Here is an 18,841-nt window from a genome sequence, read left to right on the forward strand (position 1 = left end):
CTTCTACAGCTCTGAAACATTTTTAGCAACATCATATGTCCAAAAAGCTCAGCAGCTGTAGTTCTACAAGTGACTGAGAAAGCAGATACCATACTTCATCCTATATATGTACTATTTCTCATTTGTTCATTAATTCACCTTTTGGTCACTGCCTCCTAACTACAAGTACAATGGTTACACAGACAGATACACTTTCGTAACCTCTTAGAGCTTCAAGTTTAAAGGAAGAGACAAATATGCACAATTATAATGTCAGTAAATACTATGAAAGAAAAGTTATAATCTCCATAGATTTTAAAGTTACAGTTCATTCTTTTGCCCCAAACCCTATGGGATAATAGTCTCATATTCTGTTTCCATCCTTTACTATGAAGCAACGCTAGCTCATGGTTTGTAGTCACAGATTTACCCAGAGGAAAATTCTGGAAAGCAAATGCAGACACAAACCCACCTGATTTGTCTAGTGACTTCATTTGTCAAAATGGCATCAAACTAAACATACTGACCCGCACCGTATCTCACATAATCTACCACGGACAACCTTCTGTGTTGGTCTTTTTATTGCTAGATAGTGTTCCACTGTATGTAATTATTTAACCATTTCCCTATTGATGACCACTGAGATGACTGCCAACTCTTCAGGAAGGCAAACGATATTGAGGTATATATCCACGTACAAATGTTTTCTAGAACTTTCAAGTATTTCTGTGGAATAGAGGCTCAGGAGTGAGACTGTTAGTTTCTTAGCCTACATTTGCTGGGGAAAAGAACCTGAGGCAAAGCATCCAAGCTTAGGAATTCTTAGGAGGTGAAATCCCAGGATGTAAAAATGAGAGGGAAAGGGAGGTAAGGAAAGTAAGGAGGAGGAGCAAATAAAACACAGCACAGTTACTGAGCAGTCTTCACGGACCTAGGTCACGCAGGACTGGCAGGCTGAATGAGCCACCACGCCTCAGAAGAGGCAAGACAGAAAGGAAGAAAGGAAAAGCAATTTCACTACCAGTTCCCCCATACCTGCCTCTCCTTGGTCAAAGTTTGCCCCCTGAACTGGGCTTGCTACCCAACATGTCCAAGCAGCTGCTAGGGACAGAGCTTCTATCACACCCCGCCCTCCCATCACCTGATCTTGGAAGGAAGAGAAGGAGTCAAAGTTTCCACGAGTCTGGTCCGCTGAAGCTGGTCCTCACACCAAAGGAGCCTGAGTGGGCAGGAGGTTTGAGGCGGCAAAGAAACGTCTCCTAGAAGACTGCTGTCAATTCGCACTCCACTAAACGTGCCTGCCCGTGATTTCCTTGTACTCTGCCAATAAGCCTTCCAATTCAACCTATCAGCTCAAAAGTATGCACTGTTCTATCTTACATTTCTTCATTAGCAGTGAGATGGAGCGTCTTTCACTATTTATCGGCATTTGCATTTCTTCTGGGGATGGCTCATTCTTACAAACTTCAGGTGTAATTTCTCACCCTTCCAACCGGAGTCTGCAATGAAACTACGGGATTCTGCTACTGTCAGTTCTGCCTTGTCTCCTGAAATCCCTCCAAGCTACCTACCAATCTGATACTTAAGGCTATTAGTGAGCTTAAAGTCGGCATCAGGAAATCTTCACCGGCTCCTCCGCCCACAGCCACAACAGAAAAGGACAAGGCAGGCACACGACAAGTTCCTCACCCCCAGTTCCCACAATTATACTTCGCAGGGTTAGGGAAGCTTCAGCATATAGGACAAAGTTGGCAGTTCCACCCGGTTTCCCTGTGTTCTTGAGCTCTGGCCGGAGGGACAGTGGCCCCCAATGGCCATCACTGTTGTCTCTGAGCCGATCAAGCATCACTGCCAGCGTCCACTTCAAATTTTCTTGCCCCGTAAGACAACCACCTTCAATGTAGAATCTTTTCCCTGGCTGGTGTAGCTCAGTGGATTGAGCACGGCCTGTGAACCAAAGTATTGCGGTTCAATTCCCAGTCAGGGCACATGCCTGGGTTGCAGGCCAGTTCCCAGCAGGGGACACACGAGAGGCGACCATACATTGATATTTCTCTCCCTCTCTCCTTCCCTTCCCTTCTAAAGATAAATAAATTTTAAAAATCTTTAAAAAAAATGACTGGAACCTTTTCCATACAAGGCCAGGCACCAAGAAATTCAGATGCAGATTTGTGATAAAAATCTCTTTTCTTCTTATGCTTTTTTCCTTTCAAGAATTACCCTGATCATTTAAAATATATATATTTTATTTATTTATTTTTTGAGAGAGGGGAAGGGAAGGAGAAAGAGTGGGAGAGAAACATCAATGTATGGTTGCCTCTCGTGTGTCCCCTTCTGGGAACTGGCCTGCAACCCAGGCATGTGCCCTGACTGGGAATCGAACCGCGATACTCTGGTTCACAGGCCCACGCTCAATCCACTGAGCTACGCCAGCCAGGGCTCTGATCATTTTTTTATTTGATTTTTAAATTGTACCCAAGGGCCAACACATCACCCCAGTCTCTCTCCCTTTCCATCTCTGCTGGACTCTAAATACTGAAAGCTACATGACCAATAAACTTAAAGTAGCATTGGCTGGGAAGCTGTAAAGTTACTAATATTTTGGGCCTCAAATTGCAAATCGTGTGGCAGAGCTGTGAGTCTCACTCCCACGCACGGGGACGTGGTGAGACCGCATGGCCTGGACAGCTGCGCACAGCGAGACTGGAAATGGTGCAGCGCCCAGACAGTGTCTCGAGGCCGAGCCTGAGCAATAGTTTAAAAAAATGAACATATTTATTTTCAACTTGGTTAACAAAATCTAATTCATACAGCTGACGGATTCGATGTACATGGAGAAAAACTGTATTTTCCAACTCTAAATTAAAGGAATCTGACTTAGACTTAACTAAATCAGTTCTTTATGATTCAGGATTTGCAGCCACAAAAGGAAACGTATTAACTTTTCCCTTTGAATAATTTCTCTATAACTGCGACCTCGTCACTCATTCAGCACAGCCTACCACCGTGTGCTGTGTTATCACTCACTGACTTCCCCAGCTGCACTAACACCGGATCCCATTTATTTTTTGGTAGCATATTAATAAAACTCTTACCTGTTAAATATTATAGGTGGTATAATAATAAAAATAATTTATATTGGCATTACACTCTACGTTTTACAAACTCTTCTACACATATAATCTCAATGAATTATAATCTTCCTTCACAACGTTAAAATCTAACAATACACTACAAATTCCCCAAAGTAAATCATATCAAATATTGTAAATAAGATTCTAATAATAAAAGACCAATAGACATATAAAGAAATTAACCTGCCATCGCCTTCCTACCTTGCTCCAAAACAACTCCACATCTGCCCTGCTGGTTCCTTTTCCTAAGGTTCCTTTTCCTAATTTAAGCTTCTAAGAATATACATACTAAATTTCCCTGTATTGTATTTCAATCAATTGCCTAAGCTGCGGCTACAATGTCATAAATAAAGATCATAAATTTCTCAAAAGACAGAAAATCAAAGACACCCAACACCTACAAATTAAACACAAAAATACACAAACTAAACAATGAAAAGGAGTTATGATATAAAATTTAAGTTGATCAGTTAGTTAACCAATTTATTCTGAACAGACTTAGTCTTTACTCTCTGTACTAGTATTAAGATCACAACCATGTGCCAAAATCATCTTGGCCCACTCTTTTCATTTTTTATGTTTTCTTATAAATTATGGAGCTGTGGGAAAAAAGTCAATCGCCTTTCAGATATCTGACTGCAAAAGCACTACTTAGAATAGCAATGATAGGAGTTATTTAAATACAGGACTCCGCATGAAATGAGGGCTATCTGTAGAACAGCACACACTTAAACTAGGGAATATATTACATTTCAAATACCTAGAAAATCTCAAGCCTCCCATGATTTTGTATTCACACAGCAGACGAGGTACCGTATACTGTACTCTAATATGCAGAAATTAAAAAAAAAATGGTGGCCTAGAAAAGTGAGCAACACAGTGTTTACTACAAATATATACACAACATTTTATCATATCCAGGCATTAAAATGCCACTTTGTGCTTACTATAAAATATACTTTAAAAGAATATGTGAAGTTACATTGAATAGATTTTTTAAAAACATTTTATTTATTTTTAGAGAGAGGGAAAAGGAGGGAGACAGAGAGGGAGAAAAACATCAGTGTGTGGTTGCCTCTTGCACACCCCCAACTGGGGACCTGACTCACAACCTAGGCATGTGCCCTGACTGGGAATCAAACCAGTGACCTTTGGATTTGCAAATCCAAAGTGCTCAATTCACTGAGTCACACCAGCCAGGGCACACTGAATAGATTTTTAAAGTACATGATTGAAATGACATTTAAACCAAATGCCATTGTGTGAATATGGATTAAAATATTTAACCATATTTTTGTTGTTGTTAAACCCAATATCTTAAAACTGTTATTTGAATATAAGTATATTCTAAGTTTTCCAAAATTTCAATGCATTTTGCATTAACCTGTGAAAATAACTTAATGGAAACTTGCAACTTAAGAATTGTCCTGTTCACTTTGCAACTGTATATTTTCTTGTTCTTAAATGATATAAATAATCAAAAGTTAATCTATCATCTTGGAAAAAAAGAGATTAGTGACGCTTCACTCTTCCATCAGGCACAGGTAGTAGAAAGGCTAAGATTTCATCTAAACACAAAAAAGATCAAACAAAAAAGTGTGATTGGTATAGAAAAATACATGTTTTTTAGCCTCAGTAGAGGTTTATACCAATGTGTCTCCTTAAAAACCTCTCAAAGATGCACACACACACAGACATACACATCTGTAAACAAAAAACTGTTTACATCACTGATTACTAAAGCTATGCTTTTAATGATATCATTTCTGATATGCTGAAATACCAGGAACTTACATATACATGGGGCAACGCCTGACCTGAGGAGCTTCCAAGTACAGCATCAAACTCTTTCTTTAAGTTAACATATCCTATAACATAACATAACATATTTAGGTACCAAGTATGTTGAATATTCCACCACTTCATTATTCAGAGTTGATTTGCATGCGTAGATAATAGCTGGCAAGACTGTGAAAGAATGCTACACACCTTACAGGCAGACAAGAATGATTCAGAGCAAAAGAAGATGACAAACAGCCTCATGACTTCGGGGAGACTTGGCTGAAGCACCCCATCAGGCTTCCCTGGAAACTTCGGATAGAGCCAAAGGGGGTGAGTTGTTGGTCTGAGGACAAACATCCACAATTTGAATTTTCTTGAAAAATACCACAAACAATGGTATAGATGTGTGTGACCAATAATTATTTAAAAATCATAATCCCTTCTATTCAGTTTTTTTAAGTCACAGCACAATGACAGTAATTAAACCAGATGATTTAATGATTTTGCATCGATCACCAGAAATGCTAGAGAAAAGATGTAAAAACTAAGTGATCTTGTATCTTGAGTATACTGGGAAAATCACATTCAAAGGGCATAAATTCTTTAAAAATTTCAGATGACATATAATTAATCATTATTATTATAAGATTTCAGTGGGATTACAGCATTAGTTTATGCTAAGTAATACAACCTGAGAGGCTCAATAAATCTTGGCGCAAGTGATCTCTGAGGACAAATTAACATAGTCCCCCCAAGGTTCTACAACACAAATAGATCTGAAAAGAAAACCAAGGTTACTGCACTTGGAAGTACAAAAACCAAGTTCAGTACAGAGTCATGAACAAAAATAAGGAGTAGTTCCACAAAATAAAACATAAAATAGAAATAAATACTCCATGGACTATAAAACCTAACATGGAGAAAGGACACAAAGGTTCAAATAGTAGTAAGAATGATTTAGTCAACTATTGTATAAAATATCAGATATTTTAAGCATTTAATCTCTCAATGTACACGATAAAACTTTGGGGGATAGGAAGTGAGAGAAACCTTAAAACTTATCCTTCTAGGTTTATAATACAGAATTTTAACATCTCAAAATGTTAACAATTTTAAAAATCTTTAAAAAGGTGATATACTAATTTATCCAAACATTTTTTGTAAAGTACACAGTAGAGATAGGATTGCTTGGGATGAAAGGTTAACACGAAATGCAGGCAGAGCTTTCCTGTTCTTTAGGGTTTAATGTTGTCTAATTCCTCAGTAACACCATCTAACTCCCTTTGCTGTAATTACTGGTACTGAAAATGCTAAATGATGGCAGGCAGTATGAAGGGCATTTAGAAAAGATGCCCACACACAACATGTGTACAGACACACGGCAAAATCACAAACCTTCACCAGCAAAACAGAAGCTTTGGAGTCACTTGATTCAAGTATTTCTTACAATCTTATACTTGTATTAAAGGCTAACTAATATCTATACTGATATCTGTTTATATGTACACATAGTTATTCTTATACATAACAAAGTTAAAATTCTGAAATTCTAATATGTATTCCACGTTGAGATTTCTCCTCACTGTAAATCTCCACATAAAAGTAATACTTGTAAATACTTCGAAAGACTGTAACTTCTCACCAAAATATTATGGAGACTTTGGTTTCAGAGTAAAAAATAAAGACCACTTTTCTATTATTTTACAATTTCTCACTTATTAATGAATCTGTTAATATTCACTTATATCCAGTGACAAATATTGTCCAAGAAGTAATACTATGTTGTCAAGGAAGAGTACAAAGCTCTAAAGCCATCTTGAAACAAACCTAGTGTACATTTCTCTTTAAAAAGTCCCACACGCATAAAAATAGGTAGTGTATTAGGCTGGCTTAAAACACAGTGAAATCTACACTTTCTTTTAAAAGGGTAGGTAGTCCCAGAAAGGAGCACCAGACTCCAACATGGTAGGGTCAAATATCTGATGAATATTTAAGGAAAAGACAGAAATAAAACAACATATCCATGAAAATATTCTGAGCAATGCGGTGTGGGGAAAATAATGTGTGTCTCTAAGTCAGGCATGTGTAGGTCTGAACTCTTGTTTTTGTATATTCTAACTATGGGCTGGTTATTTAACCTTGCGGTTAAAATATGTTTTCTCTTCTATGAGAGGGGGATACTAATACCCACGCCACAGGATTGTTGAAGAATTCGAGACTAATAACATCTTTTACTCTGAATCTTAGGTATATATACGTAGACAAGTATAAGTTTGTCTGAAAGGTAAATACTTTTTTAGTATATATTAGAATAGAAATAGAATATATTAGACTAGAAATAACACATTCATCAAATTTCTGGTGTATCATTTGGCTGACTTTTGTACCACTGTATTTTTTCAATAAAAATGGCTGGCTGGTGTGGCTCAGTGGACTGAGCACCGACCTGTGAACTGAAAGGCCGCCAGCTGATTCCCAGTCAGGGCATGTGCCTAGGTTGCGGGCCAGTCCCCAGCTGGAGGCACGTGAGAGGCAACAGATCAATGTTTTTTCTCCCTCTCTGTCTTTCTCCCTCTCTTCCGCTTACTCTGAAAATAAACAAATAAAATCTTTATAAATAAATAAGTAAATAGGGAATTAAAAATAAATCTTAGGTTTCAAATCCAAATTAACAGATTTTTCAGGTCCTACTTTTAAAATGGTCCAGTGTTCTAACTACTCTATAAAATGTTAATATATAATAGAACCTAATTATATGTTTAAAAGAGTAGATAGGACACATCTCAACTTTAAAAAACCATCTTTCCTATTTCCATTTTACTTAAATTAAAATGACAGATTTATACTAAGAGTTCCACCAAAAATTTTAAAATATGTGAAATGTCCAACGTAAGGAGGAGCCACAAAACTGGAAGATGACAACCCCTAATCGCTAACTCTTCTGTCTCAGGCAATGCCCGAAGAAACACTGAGACTGACCCCCATATTTCAAAATCTGGTTCCAGTGCAACCCAATCCCATTAATATCACTGAAAACACTAGAAGTTTATCCTAAGTAATCTCATCTGAGATCTTCAATGCAAAACTATGGGGTTATTTAAATATAGAATGTGAGTCCTAAAAGCATTCACAAGTTTTGTTTAAGTTATACCACTGGGTTACTTTTTTAATGAAGAATGAAACTGTCACTTAAAGTTTCTGTATAAACACGCGTACAGGCATATACACGTGTGCAGGCATCTGCATACATACAGGCACACACGTACAGGTATGCACACATGTACAGGCATGCACACACAGGCATATACACGTGTGTGCAGGCACACAGACGTACAGGCACATACACACATACTGCCTCCTTTCAAGTGCCAAATATAACAAAAGACAAACACACGGAGGAAATGGGAACATACCAAACAATACAGATGAATACAGATGAGCATTAATTCTAAACAAAACACTGCACACTTAAAAAGAAAAGATTTTTATTTATTTATTTTTAGAGAGAAGGGAAGGGAGGGAGAAAGAGAGGGAGAGAAACGTCGATGTGTGAGGGAAACTGGTTGCCTCTCGCATGTCCCCAACCAGACACCTGGCCTGCAACCCAGGCACATGCCGACTGGAAATTGAACCGTGACCTTTCAGTCTGCAGACACCCAACCAACCAAGCCACACCAGTCAGGGCATATTACACATTTCTGAACCACAAGTAGGGGCCACTACATTGGCAAACACACATCTACACACATGAACATTAAAAACTTTGTAATTCCATACTGTACAACCTTTATAAAGTCAGCAGAGTAGATCACTTTTTGTTTTTACTAGTACACCATGCTTTTCTAATACACCATACAAATTACTTGTATGTAGAGGCTATTAAATTTTACTTCAAAAGGAACTATTCCTAGATTATTCTTCTGTCTGTGGCTTTACTATCATAATTCAATTAGTCTACTCCAACCTGTAATTGCCATAATGACAAAGAAATATATCCTGTTTTATTGTATAAATAAGAAAATCTTAAGAATTCTTTTGCAAAAGAAAATTCTGATTACATAAGATATGAATTGTCTTTAAATTTTCTAATAAATTTAGATTACCAAACATAATTTATGTTGCTTATTTTTCTTATATGACTTGAATAGGCCAACAAAATATTTACTCATTTTTAGTTCTCATCTATTATTCCAAGACCACACATTTTGGATATAAAGATAATGTTTTTTATTGAAGCTCCATCTTTATCTTTAGTTAAAACACTGTATTTTGATTTATTACCTACAGCTAAAATTTTGAATTTGTAACTTTACAGTTACTGTAATGTGTGTCTATAAAGGAAAAACCACAAAAGATACACAATGTAAGTGCATTCATCATCCCAGGAAATGAGAGTGATTTCAAACTGTGAAACACTGCCCTCTACAGATAATTCCATTTCCCTACAACTCAACATCATAACCCGAACTAGGAATTTTGGATTTTCCTGCCTTGTTTTTGACTCAAAATTCTTCTGGTCCATAAAGCTCTTTTTTTAAAAAATTAATTAATTTATTTTTTTGAATTGATTATGCTGTTACAGTTGTTCTATTCCCCCCTTCATTCCCCTCCACCCTGCCCCCCCCACCCCACCATTACCCCCTTTAGTTTATGTCCATGTGTCTCAAGTCCTTTAGGTTCTATATTTCCCATACTATTCTTGCCCCCCCCATCTATTTTCTATCTACTGTCTATGCTACTTGTTTTCTGTACCTTCTCCCCCCATCTCCTCCTCCCACTCCCCTGTTGCTAACCCTCCTTGAGATCTTCATTTCTATGTTTCCACTCCTGATCTAGCTGTCCTTTTGGTTTGCTTTCGTTTTAGGTGTGGTTGTTAATAACTGTGAGCTTGTTGTCCTTTCACTGTTCATGTTTCTTTAACTTCTTTTTCTTAGATAAGTCCCTTTAACATTTCATATAATAAGGGCTTGGTGATGATGAACTCCTTGAATTTGATCTTATCTGAGAAGCACCTTATCTGTCCTTCCATTCTAAATGAAAGTTTTGCTGGATAGAGCAATCTTGGTTGTAGGTCTTTAGATTTCATGACTTGGAATATTTCTTTCCAGCCCCTTCTTGCCTGTAAGGTCTCTTTTGAGAAATCTGCTGACAGTCTGATGGGGACTCCTTTGTAGGTGATTGTCCCCTTAGCTCTTGCTGCTTCTAGGATTCTCTCCTTCATTTTAATTTTGGCTAATGTAATTATGATATGCCTTGGTGTGTTTCTTCTTCAGTCCAACTTTTTTGGTACTCTCTGAGCTTCTTGGATTTCTTGGAAGTCTATTTCCTTTGCCAGATTGGGGAAATTTTCTTTTATTATTTGTTCAAATAGTTTTTCCACTGGTGGTTGTGTCTTTCCCCCTTCTGGTACCCCTATAATTCGGATATTGGAGCGTTTAAAGATGTCCTGGAGGTTCCTAAGACTCTCCTCATTTCTTTGAATTCTTGCTCCTTGACTCTTTTCTGTTTGGCCATTATTTGCTTTCTTCTGGGCCACTTCATTGATTTGAGTCCCAGTTTCCTTTTCATCTCTATGGGTTTTCTGTGGAATTCCATTCATTTCCCTTAGTTTAGCCTTCATATGTTTCTCTAATTTGTGGCTATAATCAACCAGATCTGTTAGGAACCTGATGACCAGTGTTTTAAACTGTGCGTCTGAGAGTTTTGCTATTTCTTCGTCGCTTAGATTTATCTCTGGGGCTCTGAGGTCTTCCTGCGACATTTTTGGTCTGTTCTGGCCCTTTAAGCGGGAGAAGCGGCGGCTTGGACTCCCAGGTCGCTGGGTTGTGACGCTGTATGTGGGGGCGTGGTCAGAGCGGGGATGTGGCGGCGCCCTCTACTGCCGCAAGCCACGGGGACCGCCGGGCCCAGTCCAAGAGCCCACTCCCTCGCCTGTCCGCTCGCCCACAGATAGGCAACCGCAGTCAACACGCAGCACCGCCTCCCCACTGTCTCCTCTGCAGTCGCTCACCCGGTGGGTTGCTCGGTCGCTCACTAGGTCCAATCCTGGGTTTGGAACCCGTGCCTCTGGATTCGCGCGTCTGGATTCCGCGCCTGGGTCCGTCCGACCGGAGTCCTGTGCAACCCCTCACGAGACGCCGGTTTCGCCCCTTACCAGTCGGGCTGAAGAATTTGTTGTTACCGGACTTCCAAAAAGTTCAATTTTCCGTGTTCTGGTTGTGTTTTCTGATGCTCATATTTAGTTGTCCCTAAACTTGGTTGTGTGAGAAGGTACGGCACATCCACCTATACCTCCATCTTGGCGGAAGTCTCCTGGGCTTCTTGGATTTCTTGGAAGTCTATTTCCTTTGCCAGATTGGGGAAATTTTCTTTTATTATTTGTTCAAATAATTTTTCCACTGGTGGTTGTGTCTTTCCCCCTTCTGGTACCCCTATAATTCGGATATTGGAGCGTTTAAAGATGTCCTGGAGGTTCCTAAGACTCTCCTCATTTCTTTGAATTCTTGCTCCTTGACTCTTTTCTGTTTGGCCATTATTTGCTTTCTTCTGGTCCACTCCATTGATTTGAGTCCCAGTTTCCTTTTCATCTCTATGGGTTTCCTGTGGAATTCCATTCATTTCCCTTAATTTAGCCTTCATATGTTTCTCTAATTTGTGGCTATAGTCAACCAGATCTGTGAGGAAGCTGATGACCAGTGTTTTAAACTGTGTGTCTGAGAGTTTTGCTATTTCTTCGTCACTTAGATTTATCTCTGGGGCTTTGAGTTCTCCCTGCGACATTTTTGGTCTGTTCTGGCCCTTTAAGTGGGAGAAGCGGCGCCTTGGAGTCCCAGGTCGCTGGGTTGTGACGCTGTATGTGGGGGCGTGGTCAGAGCGGGGAAATGGCGGCGCCCTGTATTGCCGCCGCAGGCCACCGTCCATCGTCGTCTATCGTCGCCGCGCCGCCGCCGCCGGTCCAACCGCTCACTCCCTCACTCGCGCGCAATTAGGCAACCACAGTCAACACGTTGCACCGCCTCCCCACTGTCTCCTCTGCAGTCGCTCACCCGGTGGGTTGCTCGGTCGCTCACTAGGTTCCTGGGTTTGGAACCCGTGCGACTGGATTCGCGCGTCTGGATTCCGCGCCCGGGTCCGACCGAGCCCTCCTTTGTAACTCCTCACCCAAGGCCGGTTTCGCCCCTTACCGGTCAGGCTGAAGAATTTGTTGTTAGCGGACTTCCGAAAAGTTCAGTTTTCCATGTTCTGGTTGTGTTTTCTGATGATAAAGCTCTTTTTTAATGAAAGCCTTATTCTGGAGAAATGCCTACTGCAAATATTCTTCAACCAGTTTTAAAGTCTCACCTTCCCTCTAGCTCGCCCAAAACTGCACCTCTATTCTAGACAAGCCCTTTAGAAGACAGAACTGAGCGGGCCCAACACAGAATGGGGAGCAGAGGTAAGAGGTGCTGCAACAGCCTAGCCAAGAGATGGTGCTGCATGAAGACAAAGAGAGCAGGGATGGAAAGAAAGCGATGGATATACAATACTGAGAAGGCAGAATGAATGAGACTTGGTAACTAACTAAATGGGCCACTAAGCAGTAGAAAGGAAAGATCAGGGATTACTCCTAGGTTTCTCATTTGAATTAACTAGGTAATGGCAATACCGTTACATAAGACAGAGAAGAGAAGAAAAACAACTGAAGGCAGATGAGGGGAGGAAAAAGCTGATGAGTTCCAGCTCGTGTCTGAGTTTGAGGTCCCCCTGCAACACTAGTGTAGAAATGCTCAGGAAGTATTTCAACATGTTCAACTAACACAAGTAAAAAAGGCAGAACCCTTTGAGTTGAATGTAGCCTAATGTACTTAGGTATGTTTGATTTGGCTCACTTGTGTGAAAGTTTTTTTTCAAAGCCTCCTTTAAAAACCAAGAAATTTTATGTGAACACCTAGATTTCGTATCCGACCTGGCACTACGGGGTACTCACAGTAATAACCGGTTGGAGTGAAGGTCCGATTCCCCTGTTTACGCAGGGCGGGCACCCCTGCAAGTCCCAGTCCGCCCACCTGTATTAATGGCCTGGCCCCTGCAGGCATTTCACTTTTGAAAAAATATTTCTTCTGACCGTGGTCTAAAAACCCTGAGCCCTGATCACACGGAAAAGGTCAAGGCTAAAAAGTAAATTTAGAATCAGCATAGGCTGTAGTTAAAACTGTTAGGAACAGCAGGGAGAAACATCAACACAGCTAATCCTTGGGCAAAACAGTATTTAATCATGAAGACTTCTGCTTCATGACATTCCCATCACCTTAAAAGTGCTGAACATTCAAATCTTAGTTCAAAACTCACGTTCCCTGTGTGTATATTTTAATCTCTTGTAACATTGTTACTCCTTAACTATAAATGCTGAATTTTCTACTCACTTCCAGGTAGGTTTTTTGACAAATTAAAAGCATCCTATAAATGCTGGCTGAATTAAATAAAGTAATCACCTAATAGTGAGCATAAAATATGCCCTGGAACTTGAAGAACCAAGAAAGGAGCCAGGAGAGGGTTAGAAATAGGTGATGAGAGAGAAATGCAAAGGGATTAGTGTTATTTGAGAAGGAGACTAAGACAATCAAAGGACTATTTACAGGCACGCGGCCCAGTGCTAAATCCTGTAGGTAGTATGGCCAACACTCGAAGATGAACCCAATACCATCTGAGGCTTTGAGGAGTCTGCAGGTGACATGTATCACTAGCAAGAGAATGACTGTCTAGCATAAGGCAGCCAGAGAAAAGAAACCTAATTCAATACTAATGCCTGGGAGTTGACAAAAATTCAATCTGCATGATGAGAAAAATATCAAAGAAGATAAATTTCTGGCAAAAAACCTATCTAATTATTTTTTAAATATAAATTTCAAGTTATGACACTACCTTTGTAGGTAAGTATACTACAGGTATGACTTCATCTACTCTGATGTTCAGTGAGTTTTTTTCATTTCATTTCTTTCTTTTTGGTGGATTAAGGTGTTCAATGAATTCTTATAGGTAAAAGATAAGTTGACAATGCTGTAAAAACTCCAGATAAATAGAGCAAGTTTTACAGAAGGTTAGATGCTACTGGATAGCTACATGAGCACTTACTTGGCCAGCAGAACAAGAGAGTAGAGTGTGAGTTCTCCCATGTGTGCTATTTATCTTCATGAACAATGCACAAATATAATTCGATGATGCTAGTCTAAGAGTCATCAGACCAGTAAGAAGAGAAATAAAGTTACTAATAAGATCCCAAGGGAGCATGAAAGTTTTAAAGATCTAAGGAGTAGCCCTGGCAGTTGTGGCTCAGTGGATTGAGCACTAGCCTGTGAACCAAAAGGTCACCGGTTCGATTCCCAGTCAGGGCAAGTGCCTGGGTTGCAGGCCCTTCCTCTCTTTCTCCTTCCTTTCCCCTCTCTTTAAAAATAAATAAATAAATATATTTTTTTAATCTAAGGAGGAAAAAAAGGCAAGAGACTAGATGGTCAGTGAGAACCAAGGTATTAACAATACCACTGAAACACACAGAAAACCCCAGAATTTCTGAGAATATAAACATATCTTTTTTTATAGTGAACTTTGCTCCCTCTGGTGGTCACAAGAGGTTTCACCAGGTGTGAGTATAAATGGAGGCAGAGCAGTGATTTTCAACCTTTTTCATCTCATGGCACACACAAACCACTAAAATTCTGTGGCACACCAAAAAATGTATTTTATTAATCTGACAAAAAAATAGGTATAATTTTGACTGATTTACAAAAAATAATTACCTACCCTTTTTGCTCCAAAATGACTTTAAAAAAATCAGGTGCCTATCCTTGTATATACGGATTTATGGTACCAAGAATTAACCACTCAGAGGCAACCTTATTATGCAGCATGACCAACGAGAGGCAACTCTATTATATGACCTGTCTATTTATGGTTCAAGACAGGGCAGTCCCACCATGCTGCTACTGCTGTGTTGGCTGTTGTCATTTTTTAAATTGGACACAATCTAAGGGAAAAGAAGTCAGTGCCCCTTAAGAAACCGTCAGGTATTGCATGTTTTAAAAATTCTTACAGTATTCCAGTTGAAAATCACTGGGGTCGAGGGCAAACAGAAATGAAACTGCAGGAACTATCTTAATTAACCTTTATCCATATGTCAGACAAATAAATGTTCAACTTACAAAAAATTTTTTTTTAATTTTATTAAAAAATTTTTTATCTAGCTTTAGAAGGGAAGGGAAGGAGAGAGGGAGAGAAATATCGATGTGTGGTTGCTTCTCATGCATCCCCTGCTGGGAATTGGCCCCTGCTGGGAACTGGCCTGCAACCCAGGCATGTGCCCTGACGGGAAATCGAACCACGATCTTCTGGTTCATAGGCCCGTGCTCAATCCACTGAGCTACACTGGCCAGGGCCCACAAAAAACATTTTTTTAAAAGAAACAATTGAGAGTCTAGCGTTACAGAAGGAGCAATGCAGAATTAGAAAAACACTCACCCCAAACTAACAGAAACATGGAGTGGAGTGGTGTTTACCGGAGCATTTAGGGGAAGATGCGGGAAAGAGGAAAAAGCCGAGTTCCAAGGTCACAAACGTCCAGTTATAAGACGAGTTCTGGGGATCTAATGTACACCATGGTGATTATACTTAATAACATTTTTATATACTTGACAGTTGCTAAGACAATGGATCTCAAATATTCTCAACACAAAAAAAGGAAATGGTAATTATGTGACACAACAGAGGTACTGACTATGTTGGTGATCATTTGGTGATGTACAAGTGTATCAAATCAAATCTGAAGGGGAAAAGTTAAGGTGAGGTCTAAGGGGAGCCCTAAATCCCATGACTGGTGTCTACAGGACAGGAGAGGGGATTTGTATACAGAGAGACAGGGCAGAGGGCCATGTGAAGACAGAGGAGACTAGAGTTATGATGCCACAGGCTAAGGAATACCTGAGGCCACCAGAAGCTGGCCCAGGCGAAGGACGATTCTTCCCCAGAGGTGTCAAAGAGAGCAGATTTTTTAAAAGTCATTTTGGAGCAAAAAGGGTAGGTGTCTGCTAGAACTTGATTTCAGACCTCGAGCCTCCAGAACTGTGAGAGAGCAAATTTCTCTTGTTTTGAACTACAATATACCAGCTTGTCATTCTTTGCTATGGCAACTGTAGGAAACTAATGCAGCCTGACACATCCTGTGCCAGAAAGAAAATGCTCAAAGAATGATGGGGATATGTCACAAGGACACGGGAGCCATCTTGAAGGGGTTCCCGGTGGCCAAATAAATAATGATGGGAATGGATAATGATCCACTAACTAAAACAAAGATCCATGAATACACACTGACGCATGTACATGAATGCTGGGAGAGGTGACAAGCCAGGGGCCCTGAGTGTCCCTATACCTTCTCGTTCAGTGTGCAGGCAGGCTCTGACCACTCTCTACCTGAGCCTTGCTCAGGGCTCTGTGTGCAGTGGGCCACCTTCAGAAATGAGGGCACATCTTCCCAACCCCTGACAAAGAACAGGCTTGCTTCCACCTGCTATAAAAGTGGGGAACACCCAAAGCTCAGTGCTCCTTCCCTAAAGCACAACCCACAGCATATGCAGGAATCTATCTAGGCCCACCTGCGCCATCCCCAGGGGACGTGGGTCAGGACAGGAAAAACCAATGCAAATCAAATGAAGCTCACGCAGTGTGCCATGCCATGAATAATAAAGTCCTTTGGCTCAGACCCAAAAGTCCTGTACCTCTGCCAGCATCTAAGAAACAGTAAGAGGCTAACTTATTAGCTTGCAAGTAAGGTATAGTCCTAGACCCTTCCCAGTTCTTGACAATGAATAAATAAATACAAAGGGGGAGAAGGGAAAGCCCATCCCTACAGAGGAATGGCAAATGATAAATGTAGAGAAAATTATGGAGTTACAAAATCATTAATGGTTATTAGAACTAGAGGGGAAAATCTGATTAGGAAAAGGATGCTTACATAATCTTAAAGTATCTCCCCAGAAATTACTCACTAATTACAAGGGAAAATAGGAACTTTACAGGAGAGAAATTTGGCAGACTCCACCTTAGGCAAATGATCAAAGCTAACATAAGCAATACTGGGACAAACAGACACCATGTTTCTCCTGGTGCAAGGTACTAAGAGGGGCACAATTCCGTGGTATTTCCCCCTAAAAATGTATAATGAAAATCTAATTATGAAAAAACATCAGAAAAACCCAAAATAAGGAACATTCTACAAAACAACTGGCCCATATTCTTCAAAAATATCATGATCAAGAAAGAAAAAGTTGCCCTGGCTGGTGTGGCTCAGTGTACTGAGTGCCTGCCTGGGAACCAGCGTTGCCAGTTAGATTCCCAGTCAGGGCACATGCCTGGGCTGCAGGCCAGGTCCCCAGTAGGGGGCGCGTGAAAGGCAACCACACATTGATGTTTCTCTCCTTCTCTTTCTCCTTCCTTTCATCTGTCTCCAAAAATAAATAAATAAAAACCTTAAAAAAGAAAGAAGTCAAAAAGAACAGAAGTCAATCTGTTCCAGATTAAAGGAGATTAAAGAGACATGACCACTAGATATGATGCATGATCCTGGATTGGATGAGGAATCAGAATTTTGAAAAATAACTACAAAGGACATTTCTTAGGTAAACAATAAGTCTGAAAATGAACCATGGGCTTGGTGATAATCTCGCATCAGTGCTAACATTCTGACTTAGAGGAAAGAGAACTGGTGCACCCTGTCAGTGAGAATGTAAACTGGTCCAGCCGTGACAGTATGGAGGTTCCTCGACTCCCACACGACCCAGCAATTCCCCCTCTGGGTGCGTATCTAAAGGAAATGCAATCAGACCCCAAAGAGGAATCTGCATCCCACGTTCACTTGCAGCATGGTTCCCAGTAGCCAAGACACAGAAGCCACCTACGCGTCCATCTATAGAAGAATGAATAAATTAGACATAATTTATATATACAATGGGATATTACTCAGCAATGAGAAGAAAGTAAATCCTGCCATTTGTGACAACTTGGGTGAAATAAGCCAGGCAACGTATTATATGATCAGACTTATATGTGAACTTTAAGGTGATTAAAAAGTCAAATTCAGAGAAGCAGAGAGTAAAATGATATTTTCCAGGGACGGGGAGTGGGGGGGGTGAGGTGATGGGAAGATGACAGTCAAAGGGCACAAAGCTGCAGACACGCAGGATGAGTGAGCACAGAGATCTAAACTGTACTAGGCCAGAAATATGCTAAGAGAGTAAATATCAGAGGCTCTCATCACAAAAAATAATGAACTGTGTGAAATAATATATTAATTAGCGTGACTACGGTAATCATTTCATTATGCATACCAAACATACTAATGCCCTGCAGGGACTCTGAGCCCAGTGGTTCTCAGAAAAGAAGAATTTCAAAAGAATTAATAACACACAAAAAAATCCCAATATCCTGCAGAGACTGTGAGCCCAGGGGTTCTTAAAAATAAAATTTCCAAAGATTTCAGGACTAAAAACATGCAGGAAAAAAAACCCCAACTTTGATAATTATGGTATACTTGGGTAAAAGAAGGTCCCTGATCTTAGGAAAAATTAAAGCACTTAGTAGTAAAGAAAATGGGATCCCTAACTTATCTAAAAAGACTCAAAAAAACTTATTTATGTGTGTGTGTGTGTAAATAGAAATATGCCAAAGCAAATGAAAAACAACTGGCGTTTCTCGGTAAAAGTCATCCAAAAGTTCCTTGTATTATCCTTGAAACTTAAAAAAATATATATATAAAATCTCAAGTAAACATTAGTTGATAATAATGCACTGTTATTAGTTTTACTTAATGATATATGTAAAATTTGCTAAGAATACATAATCTTTACGGTTCCTCACAAATCTGACATTTTAAGATTTTGTGATTAATGGAACAAAAGTCCCTCATACTAAATTAATATGAA

The 18,841-nt window shown here is 39.9% G+C and overlaps 1 protein-coding gene across 1 annotated transcript in view; it reads right to left on the reverse strand.

Moving 5' to 3' along the window:
- The window catches only part of ACBD6 (acyl-CoA binding domain containing 6), a 134,595-nt gene that overhangs the window by 103,476 nt on the left and 12,278 nt on the right, over nucleotides 1-18,841 (reverse strand).

Source organism: Artibeus jamaicensis, unplaced genomic scaffold (assembly GCF_021234435.1).
Source record: "Artibeus jamaicensis isolate MK-2021 breed Jamaican fruit bat unplaced genomic scaffold, CSHL_Jam_final contig_327, whole genome shotgun sequence".
Taxonomy (NCBI): Eukaryota; Metazoa; Chordata; class Mammalia; order Chiroptera; family Phyllostomidae; genus Artibeus; species Artibeus jamaicensis.